At 46.9% G+C, this 13,891-nt stretch overlaps 1 protein-coding gene across 2 annotated transcripts in view; it reads right to left on the minus strand.

Moving 5' to 3' along the window:
• The window catches only part of UBA6 (ubiquitin like modifier activating enzyme 6), an 88,806-nt gene extending 76,813 nt beyond the window's left edge, over positions 1-11,993 (minus strand). Inside the window, exon 1 of one of the 2 annotated variants that reach the window (XM_040324754.1) lies at positions 11,850-11,993. The gene's annotated coding sequence lies outside the window, so the exon portion shown is untranslated. The remainder of the gene's footprint in view (positions 1-11,849) is intronic. The other variant, XM_040324745.1, reaches the window with a different exon arrangement.
• Between the last annotated feature and the right edge of the window lie 1,898 nt (positions 11,994-13,891).

A 13,891-nucleotide genomic window follows, 5' to 3' on the forward strand; every position in this document is an offset into this window, starting at 1 on the left:
CACTGCGTCGCTTTAACTGACAACTGCGCGGTAGTGCAGCACTGTACCCAAACAAAAAGTACGTCCTTTTTCCCCCCACAAATACAGCTTTTATTTGATCACCTCTGCAGTTTTTATTTTTTGCAGCTATAAACAAAATAGTGACAAAAAAAGCAATGTTTTCCTCAGTTCAGGCCGATATGTATTGTTCTACATATTTTTGGTAATTAAAAAAAAAAACAATCGACAAATAGATAGATTTATGTAAATGTTATTATATATCATTATTTATTTTTTTTAACTAGTAATGGCAGCAATCTGCGGTTTTTAATCGGGACTGCGAGATTATGGCGGACATATCGGACACTTTTGACACATTTTTGGGACCATTGGCATTTATACAGCAATTAGTGCTATAAAAATGCACAGATTACTGTGTAAGTGTCACTGGCAAGGAAAGGGGTTAACTCTAGGGGGCGATCAAGGGGTAAACTGTGTTCCCTAATGTGTGTTCTAACTGTGGGGGGAGGGGACTCACTATAGGAGATGACAGATCGTGGTTCCCAGCTTGTAGGAACTCACAATCTGCATCTCCTCTTCTCTCCGAACAGGGTTGTGTGTGTTTACACGAGTATCGGCACCCCTGCTGTGCAGCGCGTGCCTGCTATCCCACTTAAAGGGGCAGGCATACAGCTATGACGGTCCGCGAGAAAGAGCCGACCTGCGGCGGCTGGTCGGCAAGCGGTTAAGATAAAAGTGGTCTCCAAGGCAGATTCGCAGGAAAAGATCACTATTAAAATCTGCGGCAGGAGAGGTGAACACTCCCCTCCTGTCGCGTTCCAGAGGTCTCCGCCTACCGGAGCCATCTGTAGTGGCCCTATGGGGGTTGATTTAGTAAATCAACCCCTATAGAGCCGTGGCTCAAATGAGTTTTCAGGGATCGCCCAAAAGGTGGTCAGACAGTCGGACAGATTGAGGTAGAGTTTCCAGAGGATAGGAGAGGCTCTGTAAAAGTCCTGGAGATGCGTATGAGAAGAGGAGGAAACAAGGGATCTAGAGAGCAGGAGGTCTTGGGAGGACTATTGATGATGGATTGGTGATGTAGCTTGGAGCAGAGTTGTGGATGGCTTTGTATGTTAGCATTTTAAATTTAATTTGCTGGACAATGGAAAGCCAGTGCAGGGATTGGCAGGGAGGAATGGTGGACACTGAGCGTTTAGCAAGGTAGACGAGTTTGGCAGCAGCATTCACAATAGACTGAAGAGGATACAGCCTATGGAGAGGTAGGCCTACGAGAAGAGAATCGCAATAGTCAAGAAGAGAGGGAACAAGGGAGTGAATGAGAAACTTGGTGGTTTCATTAGTTAAAGAAAGGCACATTTTAGAGATGTATAGAGATTGTATATTTTTTATGACGTTTTGAGTTCAATTTTTGTTGTCCTAAATATCCTGCACCTTTTGAGGTTTTCCATTTTTCATTTTAGAGATGTTACAGAAGTGAAGTCTACAAACTTGACAGCGATTAGATATGGGCCAGAAAGGACAGGTCAGAGTCCAGGATTACATCTAGTACCCTGGTGTGAGGGGAGGGATTGATAGTTGTATTATTGATCTTGGTGGAAAAGTCAAGGAGGGCATGGAGAGGGGAACATTACATTTGAGGAAGTAGTGTATTGAAATCAAGTGACAGCACTGGTACTTAGCTGCTCAGGAGCCTAGGACTGTCATATGTAGCAAGGGGAGAGTCCTGAACCAAACATAAGCGCCAACTTGCAATCTGGAGGTTATCCAGGCTGTTTTGGCAGATGTACAGAAAGGAAAAAGGAAGAAAGGTATGTGCGGCTAGAAGGGCTGCCATTAAAGTGAACCTACTGCTTTGCCCTGTATTGTCACTCTTATTATACAGCACTTGAGCTGGTCATGTAATTATAGCAGCTAGGCCCTTCCAATTAGTACTCAAAGTGATTGTAAATGGAAAAGTTAAAAAAAAAAAAAAACATTTTTATAGTTACTTGCTCTGTGCAATGGCTTTGCACAGACCAGCCCCAAGCCCTCATTTCTCAGGTACCCTGCCGCTCTTAGCCGAGTGCCCACATAGCAAATTCCTTGCTATAGAGGCGCTCATATGGGCTCGCTTCTGAGACATGTTCTGTGTTTTAAATGGCTCAGCCCTGCCCCTCGTTCCTGCTCACTAGCTCTGAGTGACAGCAGCAGGAGCCAATGGCTAACGCTGCTGTGTCTGAGCCATGGGAAAAGGTCGAATTCACCAATTGTTTAAGGTGGTTGTAAACCCTAACATATACTCAGTGAAGGGACTATCCTCAGGTGATACACAGAGATTAAAACAAATAATCCTTCATAAATTGAACCTTTTTATCTGCAGTCTTAGAGGGGTAGCGGCTGCTAGTACCACAGACTCACACAGGCTATTACCCAGTAAAGATGTGTATCAATGGACTTTCTCGGTACTGATAACATGAGTCGGTATAGTAAAAATTACATTATACATAAAAACATACAGTGTTCCATATATAAAACAAGGCTAGGACCAACAACCTCACATAGAGATACAGAAGTGTTGTTACAGACGGAAAAGGGGCGTAGGGTATCAGAAGTTGGGGGGGGGGGGGTCCTAGAGGAACCTCTACCGGTTTCGCGGCTGACCGCTTCTTCAGGAGGTATAGTCCGGAGTCAAGGACCGTAGTGCAAGTTTCGCTGACCAAGGTCCACCGTAGCGAACAAAAGTAGGTAAAAAACTCTATGCTGGTAAAAGCAATAGAATAAGGGCGGCTAGGGAACGGGCATCAAGGCAGGTAATTGATATGGAGTGGCAAACAGCTGAAGGTAATCAGCTGAGGACTGCAACAAAGAATTCCCCAACACTGAAACAGTGAAGGTTTAGAGGAACCAACAGTCAGGTTACCGCACTGCCATGCAGCGTGTCAGCTTCTTGGCGGGCATGTGGAGTTGCGAACGCGCCTGAGCTCATTCTTCGTGTGTAATAGGCTTAAGGCTACGTTTGCACCACCGATTAGGGCCAGTGCGAATATTAGCGACAGGAATCAGAGATTCTTGCTGCAGCTATGTGTGGCCGCGAGCCCCATTCTCTTAAATCACAGTTTGCTGGCGGCCGCTACTAGTTCAACAGCACTGCAGGCAATCGCTGGCTGTGTGGATAACCACACAATAGCTGCCCCTACCAGCGACATGTCATTCAAGGGAATGGGGCAGGCGGCTGCACATAGCCGCTGAGAGCTGAAGTGAAAAACTCTGATTCTTCCAGCTACTATTTCCACCGGCCCTAACTGCCAGTCTGAATGCAACCTTAGGCCTCTTTTCACATGGGGCGGACTCCATTCTCCGATCAGCTCACAGATCCCCTGCTGATCAGAGTGGGCAAATGACTCATCAGTGTTCGCTCAGTTTCCGCACAGCGGTTATGGACAGAGCCCGCTGTCCACTATGGGCGACTGGAAATAAATGGACTCCGCTGCCCATTTACACCTGACTGCCCTCTGATCAGATCCACCTAAACCAAGAAGTTTGCTATAATAAAAAACAAATAATAATACAAAAAACAAACATGGAAGGGGATCCAACACCCCCCTTCCATGTTTGTTTTGTTTTTGTTTTGTTTTAGCAAACTGTATCAGACCTAGAGGTAGGAAGGGTGTAAACAGACACAAGTCTTTTTACACCGACCAATTCATAGTAATGCATGGACTTTCCGATCAAGTCTGCCTAAAAACCTGACAGACTAGAGCCTATATCCATATACAATGTAGCACTAAGATTAAAGTGTCTGTAAACCTCAGACATGAAATATAAACAAAGTATATCCCTCTATAGTGTGTACTTGTCTCACTCCAGAGCACTTAAAGTGGTTGTAAACCCTGTTGCACCGCTTGTACCTACGGGTAAGCATATAGGTGCTGTAAATATCTCCTAAACTTGCACAGTTTAGGAGATGCTTGCCGTATATGCTTGCTCCTCTGTGTCTCTCCTAGGGCTGAACGCTGGGACGCTGCATTGCAGTGCGGTAACCTGACTGTTGGTTCCTCTAAACCTTCACTGTTTCAGTGTTGGGGAATTCTTTGTTGCAGTCCTCAGCTGATTACCTTCAGCTGTTTGCCACTCCATATCAATTACCTGCCTTGATGCCCGTTCCCTAGCCACCCTTATTCTATTGCTTTTACCAGCATAGAGTTTTACCTACTTTTGTTCCCCCTTGTTCGCTACAGTGGACCTTGGTCAGCGAAACTTGCACTACGGTCCTTGACTCCGGACTATACCTCCTGAAGAAGCGGTCAGCCGCGAAACCGGTAGAGGTTCCTCTAGGACTCGCCCCCACAACTTCTGATACCCTACGGCCCTTTTCCGTCTGTAACAACACTTCTGTATCTCTATGTGAGGTTGTTAGTCCTAGCCTTGTTTTATATATGGAACACTGTATGTTTTTATGTATAATAAATGTAATTTTTACTATACCGACTCATGTTATCAGTACCGAGAAAGTCCATTGATACACATCTTTACTGGGTAATAGCCTGTGTGAGTCTGTGGTACTAGCAGCCGCTACCCCTCTATTTCTGGTGCCCCTCTTTTTCCTAATTAATTTCGGATGATGGTACATTTTACTTTTTCTAATTAAATCAATCTGAGGCTATACTCAAACTCTTTGCTTATCTGCAGTCTTCTCTTCGTCTAAAGTGCTGAATTTATACAGGCTGACAGGTCAGAAAAAAGGGGTCTGAGAGCTGAAGTTACCCTCTGAGTTTAGTGAGGGGATCTCTTGAAACTGATTGGAGGGAAGGACACACCCCTCCTCACAGCACACAGGAAGAGAGCTGAGGGTGCCAATCACAGGCCTGTGCTAGCGACCCCTCCCCTGTCACCCATTTTCTCTTGGTGTCAGGAAAACTCATCAGAATTGATTCATGCTGATAACAGAGGAACAAAGCAGTAGACAGAAATGCCACTTAAAGTGGTTGTAAACCATGTAAAAAAAAAAAAAAAAAACCACACCTGCAAGACAAAAGGCATAATGAGCTAGTATGTATGGCATACTAGCACATTATGAAACACTTACCTTAGATCAAAGCCGTTGCAGTGGTCCTTGTACACCGCCATCATGTCTCCTGGAGTTATTTCCCTTTAGAAAACGGCACAATCAAGCGGTTTCTTCAGTTCACATGCAACGATGACATTGGCGCAAGCATATACGGCAAGCATCTCCTAAACTGTGCAAGTTTAGGAGATATTTACAGCACCTATATGCTTACCCGTAGGTACAAGCGGTGCAACAGGGTTTACAACCACTTTAAGTGCTCTGGAGTGAGACAAGTACACACTATAGAGCAGCCGTCACTAAATGGCGGCCCGCGGTCCGAGTCCGGCCCGGGTGGCGCTTCTGCCCGGACCGCCATGCCGCCAGAATAATTTTAAATGTCAGCGTTTGCTGGGGCCGCGGGTTTCCACAGCAACCAGTGACGCTGAGAGTGGAGAAGACAAGCTTGCGCTCACAGGGCGTGACGTCACGTGCGTGCCCCGCCCCCTACAGCTTGCGGGTCCACTCCTGGCTCTCTTTGCGAGATTGGGGCGTGACGTCCCATGCGCGCCCCGCCCCCCTGCTACTCGCGGTCCCGGGCTCTCCTTATCGTGCAGCTTTCGCCCATCTTGCATGCAAGGTATGTGACAAGTTAATTAGTTGTCACTAATGGGCAGATTTGTTATTGTGTACACTGCTGGGCATACTTAATAATGGTCACGCTGATGGGCAGCTTTTTTTTATGTTAAGGGACACTCTGATGGACGAATTTTATATTAAGGGGCACTCTGATGGGCACAGTTTATTTTAAGGGGTACGCTGATGGGTATATTTTGAATGTGCACACTGATGAGCATATTTTGTTAAGGGGCACACTGATGGACACATTTTGTTGTGCCCATCAGAGTGCCCCTTAACATAAAATATGCCCATCAGCATACACATTAAAAATATACCCATCAGCGTACCCCTAAAATAAAATGTGCCCATCAGAGTGTCCCTTAACATAAAAGGTGCCCATCAGCGTGACCCTTATTTTATGTTAAGGGGCATGCTGATGGGAACATTTTTTGTTAAGGGGCACTCTGATGGGCATATTTTATTTTAAGAGCAACACTGATGGGCACATTTTGTATTAAGGAGCACTCTGATGGGCAGATTTTATGTTAAGGGACACGTTTTCTTGTGCCCATCAGTGTGCCCCTTTATATAAAATGTGCCCATCAGGATGTCCCTTAACATAAAACTTGTCCATTAGAGTGTACCTTAACATAAAATGTGCCCATCGGCGTGACCCTTATTTTATGTTAAGGGGGACTCTGATGGGGACATCTGATGTAAAGGGGCACTGTGATGGGGACACCTGGTGTAAAGGGGTGCTGTGATGGGGACACCTGATATAAAGGGATGCTGTGATGGGGACACCTGATGTAAAGTGATGTTGTGATGGGGACACCTGATGTAAAGGTGTGCTGTGATGGGGACCCCTGATGTAAAGGGGTGCTGTGATGGGGACCCCTGATGTAAATGGATGCTGTGATGGGGACATCTGATGTAAAGGGATGCTGTGATGGGGACACCTGATGTAAAGGGGTGCTGTGATGGGGACACCTGATGTAAATGGATGCTGTGATGGGGACACCTGATGTAAAGGGGTGCTGTGATGGGGACACCTGATGTAAAGGGGTGCTGTGATGGGGACACCTGATGTAAAGGAGCTCTGTAATGGGGACACCTGATGTAAAGGGGTGCTGTGATGGGGACACCTGATATAAAGGGGTGCTGTGATGGGGACACCTGATGTAAAGGAGCTCTGTGATGGGGACACCTGATGTAAAGGGGTGCTGTGATGGGGACCCCTGATGTAAAGGAGCTCTGTAATGGGGACACCTGATGTAAAGGGGTGCTGTGATGGGGACCCCTGATGTAAAGGGGTGCTGTGATGGGGACACCTGATGTAAAGGAGCTCTGTAATGGGGACACCTGATGTAAAGGGGTGCTGTGATGGGGACACCTGATGTAAAGGGGTGCTGTGATGGGGACACCTGATGTAAAGGAGCTTTGTGATGGGGACACCTGATGTAAAGGGGTGCTGTGATGGGGACACCTGATGTAAAGGGGCGCTGTGATGGGGACACCTGATGTAAAGGAGCTCTGTGATGGGGACACCTGATGTAAAGGGGTGCTGTGTTGGGGACACCTGATGTAAAGGAGCTCTGTGATGGGGACACCTGATGTAAAGGGGTGCTGTGATGGGGACACCTGATGTAAAGGGATGCTGTGATGGGGACACCTGATGTAAAGGGGTGCTGTGATGGGGACCCCTGATGTAAAGGGGTGCTGTGATGGGGACTCCTGATGTAAAGAGATGCATTGATGATGGGGACACCTGATGTAAAGGAGCTCTGTGATGGGGACACCTGATGTAAAGGGGTGCTGTGATGGGGACACCTGATGTAAAGGGGTGCTGTGATGGGGACACCTGATGTAAAGGGGTGCTGTGATGGGGACACCTGATGTAAAGGGGTGCTGTGATGGGGACCCCTGATGTAAAGGGGTGCTGTGATGGGGACCCCTGATGTAAAGGGGTGCTGTGATGGGGACCCCTGATGTAAAGGGGTGCTGTGATGGGGACCCCTGATGTAAAGGGGTGCTGTGATGGGGACTCCTGATGTAAAGAGATGCATTGATGATGGGGACACCTGATGTAAAGGAGCTCTGTGATGGGGACACCTGATGTAAAGGGGTGCTGTGATGGGGACACCTGATGTAAAGGAGCTCTGTGATGGGGACACCTGATGTAAAGGGGTGCTGTGATGGGGACTCCTGATGTAAAGAGATGCATTGATGATGGGGACACCTGATGTAAAGGAGCTCTGTGATGGGGACACCTGATGTAAAGGGGTGCTGTGATGGGGACACCTGATGTAAAGGAGCTCTGTGATGGGGACACCTGATGTAAAGGGGTGCTGTGATGGGGACACCTGATGTAAAGGAGCTCTGTGATGGGGACACCTGATGTAAAGGGGTGCTGTGATGGGGACACCTGATGTAAAGGGGTGCTGTGATGGGGACCCCTGATGTAAAGGGGTGCTGTGATGGGGACCCCTGATGTAAAGGGGTGCTGTGATGGGGACCCCTGATGTAAAGGGGTGCTGTGATGGGGACCCCTGATGTAAAGGGGTGCTGTGATGGGGACCCCTGATGTAAAGGGGTGCTGTGATGGGGACTCCTGATGTAAAGAGATGCATTGATGATGGGGACACCTGATGTAAAGGAGCTCTGTGATGGGGACACCTGATGTAAAGGAGCTCTGTGATGGGGACACCTGATGTAAAAAAGCACTGTGATGGGGAAAAATGGGATCTTGAGATTCGGACCTCGGCCCAAAGAAAATTTTAGTGACCGGACCTCCTTGAATTTTAATTCAAGACCCCTGCTATAGAGGGATATACTTTGTTTATATTTCATGTCTGAGGTTTACAGACACTTTAATCTTAGTGCTACATTGTATATGGATATAGGCTCTAGTCTGTCAGGTTTTTAGGCAGACTTAATCGGAAAGTCCATGCATTACTATGAATTGGTCGGTGTAAAAAGACTTGTGTCTGTACACCCTTCCTACCTCTAGGTCTGATACAGTTTGCTATAACAAAAAACAAAACAAAAACAAAACAAACATGGAAGGGGGGTGTTGGATCCCCTTCCATGTTTGTTTTTTGTATTATTTGTTTTTTATTATAGCAAACTTCTTGGTTTAGGTGGATCTGATCAGAGGGCAGTCAGGTGTAAATGGGCAGCGGAGTCCATTTATTTCCAGTCGCCCATAGTGGACAGCGGGCTCTGTCCATAACCGCTGTGCGGAAACTGAGCGAACACTGATGAGTCATTTGCCCACTCTGATCAGCAGGGGATCTGTGAGCTGATCGGAGAATGGAGTCCGCCCCATGTGAAAAGAGGCCTAAGGTTGCATTCAGACTGGCAGTTAGGGCCGGTGGAAATAGTAGCTGGAAGAATCAGAGTTTTTCACTTCAGCTCTCAGCGGCTATGTGCAGCCGCCTGCCCCATTCCCTTGAATGACATGTCGCTGGTAGGGGCAGCTATTGTGTGGTTATCCACACAGCCAGCGATTGCCTGCAGTGCTGTTGAACTAGTAGCGGCCGCCAGCAAACTGTGATTTAAGAGAATGGGGCTCGCGGCCACACATAGCTGCAGCAAGAATCTCTGATTCCTGTTGCTAATATTCGCACTGGCCCTAATCGGTGGTGCAAACGTAGCCTTAAGCCTATTACACACGAAGAATGAGCTCAGGCGCGTTCGCAACTCCACATGCCCGCCAAGAAGCTGACACTCTGCAGCGCTAATCACAGGCAGCAAGACATTTTCTGATCCATGACTGCACAGATGGGGAAATGTCTCACTGCCTATTATTAGCATTGCAGAGTGTCAGCTTCCTGGCAGGTGCGTGGAGTTAGGAACACGCCTGAGCTCACTCTTATTACACACAATGAGAATTACGGATGATCGTCTGGGGTTTTTTTTTTTTGCATGCTAGTCTCACATCAAAAACCAATAGGTTACTGCAGTTAAGAAAATTCTCGTATAACAGAATACAACTTTGGAAGTGATGTAATGTATTGTAGAGTACAGCCTCATACACACGATCGTATTTTCATCAGACAAATCGTAGGACTTTTGTCCGAAGTGCATTGGCCGTGAACTTGTTTTGCGAACAGTAAAGAATTGTCGGCCAAAGAACACAAAACAACGTGGTTTTTCAGCTCTTTAGTGCCACCCTTTGGGCAACTTCTGCTAATGTTGTACTTATGGCGAGCATTGCTTCTGAGCATGCGTGTTTGTACGATCGGATAATCCGACAACACACATTTGTTGGCAGACAATTTTAAAGCATGCTATCCCCACGTTTGTCCGCGGAAAATCCGACAATTGTCCGATGGAATGTACAAACGTCGGATAATCTGATTGTGTACGAGGCTTAAGGTTGAGCTCAGGCGTGTTCGCAGCTAGCACATGCAGAGCCCGCCAGGAAGTTGGCACTGCACAGCGCCAATCACAGGCAGCGAGACATTCCACTATCTCTGCAGCCGCGGATCGGGGAAAATGTCTTCCTGCCTGCGATTAGCGCTGTGCACTGCCGACTTCCTGGCAGGTTCTGCACGTGCAAGTTGCAAACAGTCCTGAGCTCATACTTACTGTATTTTTATTTCTGAGCATGCGTGGTCTCGGTCATGTGATTTCCCCCCCCCCCCCCCATACAAAAACCATACGAATTACACGAAAACCCATTCATTCGGTTATTGTGCAATTTTTCCTGCTTGTCCCTTCAGATAATTTTGCATGAATGGTCGCGATCAGCTCTCAAAAGGAGCGTACTAACGATTAGATTAAAGCGGGAGTTCACCCAAAAATCAACTTTCTGCAGTTAGATCCAGCATACTGCTGACATCTGCAGTATGCTGGTCTTTTTTTTTTTTTTCTTTTGGTACTTATCGTTTTAGCAGTATTTCTTCTATGGCTCCGAGCGGGGAATCCTGCGGGGAATGGGCATTCCCGAAGGCAAGCAAGTTGATTGACGGCCTTCGATAGCGCGTCACGGCTTCCGAAAATAGCCGAGGTGACACTTGGCTGTTTACGGCGCCTGCGCCTGCCGTGTAGAGCTGACGTCGCAGGCGCCGTAAATTGCCGAGTGTCACTCGTGTGTATTTTCGGAAGCCGTGACGCGCTATCGAAGGCTGTCAATCAACTTGCTTGTCTTCGGGAACGCCTATACCAGGAAGTAATCCCCGCTCGGAGCCATAGAAGAAATACTGCTAAAACGATAAGCACCAGAAAAAAAATTTAAAAAAAGACCAGCATACTGCAGATGTCAGCAGTATGCTGGATCTAACTGCAGAAAGTTGATTTTTGGGTGAACTCCCGCTTTAAGTAAGAGCTCCGGTATGTTTGCAAAGCCCACTAGGAAGTTGGCACTGCGCTGATCACAGGCAGGGAGACATTGTCCCGTTTCGCAGCTGCAGAGATCGGCAAATGTCTCACTGCCTGCGATTAGCACAGACAGTGTAAGCTTCCTGGCGTAGCTTTGTGAACACATCCTTATATCACATTATCAGACGATCGCTCCGAAAGCGGTACGATTTATCCGATTTTTCTCAGCGTGTGTATTAGTCATTAGGGATCATTCATTAGGGCACACATTTTCTCCATGATAGAAAGGTTCTTGCTGGCACAGCTACAAGATCCTGCTTAAAAAACTTGCCTAAAGTGTTTGCGTTTAGATATGTAGATGCGTAAAGCCTACAGCTGCGTCCTAACATTTGCGCACGGCTGAACGCAGCAGGCGTTTTCCTATGTAGATGCGTGTATGGGCGCGTTAATTACTATAGTGCTGCGTTTCGAGGTGTACAAAGCAATCAGTTGTACCGTGGATCTAAATGCAGCGTTTATTCTGCCCAGGTGAATGAGATCTTCCATATGAATGACAAGTCATTCTCTCATATTTAAATATCCCAAGTCAGTGAAGTATAAGAAGTTGGGATTTGTGAGAAGTCTTCTAATACAGCACAATGAGGGTGACTTCTCATCCAGCAGTGACACCCAAGCACACCCACAATACCGTTTCCTTCCTATTCTTGTCAAGGAGATGCACCCCCCATTGAAATGTGTCAGCAGGTTTGTGCTGCTCTGCACTGACAAAGCTGTCCATACAGAGGCTGCTGTCCACACAGGGCACTCCTCCACTGTCACACACATCCCCCTCACCGCCGCCTCATCCCGGGCGCCCATACAATTACAAGCTACTCACCTCACCTACTACTGCAGCTTCTACAGTTCCTTGTCGGCCGGGAGAGAAAACCTTTCCGAAGAGAGAGCGAGAGAAAGATGACAAACTACAACTCCCACAGTACCTTTCACCGGGGAGGAGGAAGCGGAAGACGACCAAGCCAACACAGCTTTATTAGAAGAGAGCAACAAGACATTTTATGTTTTTTTATCTTTTAATCCCGCGTTAGGAGCGGCTTGACAGGGTTTCGTGGTTTTATTTCTGTTTTATAGGTTATAAGGGCGCCTGTAATGATGTTAGTGAGACATATTTTCCCTGCTTGGAGCTAACATTAGTTTAGGCTCTATAGTAGTAAAGAGCATTGCCTTTTCCAAATGTCAGGTTTTCAGTCAGATAAAGCGCCAAAGCATTATGGGGCCTCATTCACACAGTCATACTTAAAGTGGAGGTTCAGCCAAAAAATAAATTTTTAACATTAGATTGGGGCTATTTAAGGGGAGCAGAAACGGGTATTTTTTTAAAAATCAATGCCGTACTTACCGTTTTCGAGATAGATGTTCTCCCGTATGGGCCCCGGGACTGGGCGTTCCTATTTGATTGACAGCTTTCCGACCGTCGCATACAGCGCGTCACGAGTTTCCGAAAGTAGCCGAATGTCGGTGTGCAGGCGCCGTATAGAGCCGCACCGACGATCGGCAACTGGTGACGCGCTGTATGCGACCGTCGGAAGGCTGTCAATTAAATAGGAACGCCCAGTCCCGAAGATCATACCCGGAAGCGGCGGGAGAACATCTATCTCAAAAACGGTAAGTACGGCATTGATTTTAAAAAAAATACCCGTTTCTGCTCCCCTTAATTAGCCTCAATCTAATGTTAAATAAAAAAAAATTCGGGTGAACTCCCGCTTTAACCACTTAAGGACCGGTGTTCTATCGAGAAGTGCCCGGCTCGAACTGCACATGCGCATCACAACAGCTGAGTTTACGGTGAGCTGTTGTGTCAGCGAGACGGCGCCTGCGCACAATAGCGTTCACTTGTCGATAGAACGATGTGCGCTGCTGCACTGTTGTGCACAGGTAGCGTCTCGCCGTCACAACAGCTGATCGTAAACTCAGCTGTTGTGATGCGCAATACGTCCCCGACACTTTTCAATGGGGGGCACTTTTTCGACAGAACACCGGGCCTATTTTTCAGACTCGGTGTTTACAAGTTAAATTCTTTTTTTTTTTTTGCTAGAAAATTACTTCGGACCCCCAAACATTATATATTATTTTTCTTAGAGAATAAAATGGTGGTCGTTGCAATACTTTATGTCACACCGTATTTGCGCAGCGGTCTTACAAGCCCAATTTTTGGGGAAAAATACACTTTTTTTACTTAAAAAACAAGACACGAGTGAAGTTAGCCTATTTTTTTTTATATTGTGAAAGATAATTTTACACTGTGTGGTTTGAACACCGTTTTTATATGTGCGTGCAACTTGCGTATGCGTTCGCTTTACAGTTTTTTATGTCACACAGTATTTGTACTCAGAGTCTCAGGTAATCGTGCTAGGGAAAGATCTGAGGGGAAAACAGGGACAGTGACCTGAGGTGTGCCGGGGTCACGTAGTCAGTATGCCTAAAAGGGGGAATACCCAAGTAGAAGTAAAAGAGAAGAAATAGCAAGAAAAAAGGGGACGGGTGGGTGGGACACGAGAAAACCGTCGCCCAGAAGGAGGATGGAGGGCGGGTTTAAATACCTCCCGACTCCTCCTACAAATTCAGGCTGACCTGCAGTCAGCCTTCCACTTGTACTCAGAGTCTCAGGTAATCGTGCTAGGGAAAGATCCGAGGGGAAAACAGGGACAGTGACCTGAGGTGTGCCAGGGTCACGTGGTCATTATGCCTAAAAGGGGGCAAAAATAATACAGTAGGATGAGCTTGCAAAGAGATTGAAATGAAAGTAACCTTATGTAACCTCGGGCCACCAATGCAAGAATGCCTGTGACAAACATGTGGATCCGGGATATGTCCGGAAATGAAATCTGCCTCCCACAAATCTAACTCCTCAACAACGTGAAT

The sequence above is a fragment of the Rana temporaria genome, chromosome 1 (assembly GCF_905171775.1).
Source record: "Rana temporaria chromosome 1, aRanTem1.1, whole genome shotgun sequence".
In the NCBI taxonomy this organism is placed as follows: Eukaryota; Metazoa; Chordata; class Amphibia; order Anura; family Ranidae; genus Rana; species Rana temporaria.